Genomic DNA, 1,044 nt, shown 5'->3' with positions numbered 1-1,044 from the left:
CCTCTATGAGGTGGATTGATTCAGTGACTGGGGTAATCAGGGTGGGTGTGTCAGAGGCAATGAGATTGGCACAGGATAGAGCACGGTTTAGGGCTGTTGCACATAGGGTCGCTATGAGTCGCAAACGACTCGACGGCACATAAGAACAACAACAAAAATGTTGTTGTTGTTGTTGTTGTGTTATGTGCTGTCAAGTTGCTTACAACTCGTAGTGACCCTAAACCCTGCTCTATCCTGTGCCATTTTCACTATCTCCAACATACCTACTCTGATTACCCCAGTCACTGAATCAGTCCACTTCGTAGAGGGTCTTCCTCTCCTGTACTATCCCTCAACCCTCCCAAACATGGCATCCCTCTCCAAGGATTGTTCCCTCCTTGCAACATGCCCAAAGTATGTCAGACAAAGCCTCAGAATCCTTGCCTCCAAGGAGCAACCTGGTTTAACCCTCTCTCAGATGAACCTGTTTGTTTTCTTAGCAGTCAGTGGTATATTCAATACTCCAACACCACAGCTCAAAGGCACCAATTCTCCTTCTATCATCCCTCGTCATTGCCTAGCTCTCTGACACATGGCAAGTGATTGCAAAGACTATAGCCTATATCAGGTGCTCCTTAGTCTCCAAAGTGACATCATTGCTCATCAGTACTTTGGAGAGGTCTCTATCAGCAGACTTTCCCATCGCAATACATCTTTTAATTTCCTGGATGCTGATGCCAAGAATGTTGACTGTGGAGCCAAGCAAGCTAAAGCTGTGAACAGTCTCAATTTTTTCACCATCCATCCTGATACTGCCAGTTGGCCCAGTGGTGAGAATTCTTGTTTTCTTGATTTTGAGCCTCAAACCATAATGAAGGCTGCAGTCCTTGACCTTCTGCAGCAAGTATTTCAAGTCCTCCTCAACTTCAGCAAGCAGGATTGTATCATCTGCGTAACTCAGATTGCTGATGAGTCTTCCTCCAATCCTGATGCCACATTTCTCCTCATACATTCCAGCCTCCCAGATAATCTGTTCTGCATATAGATTGAAAAGGTATGGAGATA

General features: G+C 45.4%; 1 protein-coding gene across 2 annotated transcripts in view; it reads left to right on the top strand.

Annotated features, from left to right (window-relative positions):
* The window catches only part of ARID5B (AT rich interactive domain 5B (MRF1-like)), a 249,592-nt gene that overhangs the window by 121,346 nt on the left and 127,202 nt on the right, over nucleotides 1-1,044 (top strand). The gene's annotated exons all lie outside the window — the stretch shown is intronic.

This window comes from Elephantulus edwardii, unplaced genomic scaffold, assembly GCF_000299155.1.
Source record: "Elephantulus edwardii isolate Elephantulus edwardi_28Jun2011 unplaced genomic scaffold, EleEdw1.0 scaffold00074, whole genome shotgun sequence".
Classification (NCBI taxonomy): Eukaryota; Metazoa; Chordata; class Mammalia; order Macroscelidea; family Macroscelididae; genus Elephantulus; species Elephantulus edwardii.
Note: the sequence above shows the minus strand (reverse complement) of the source record. Positions and strands in the feature narration are given on the sequence as shown.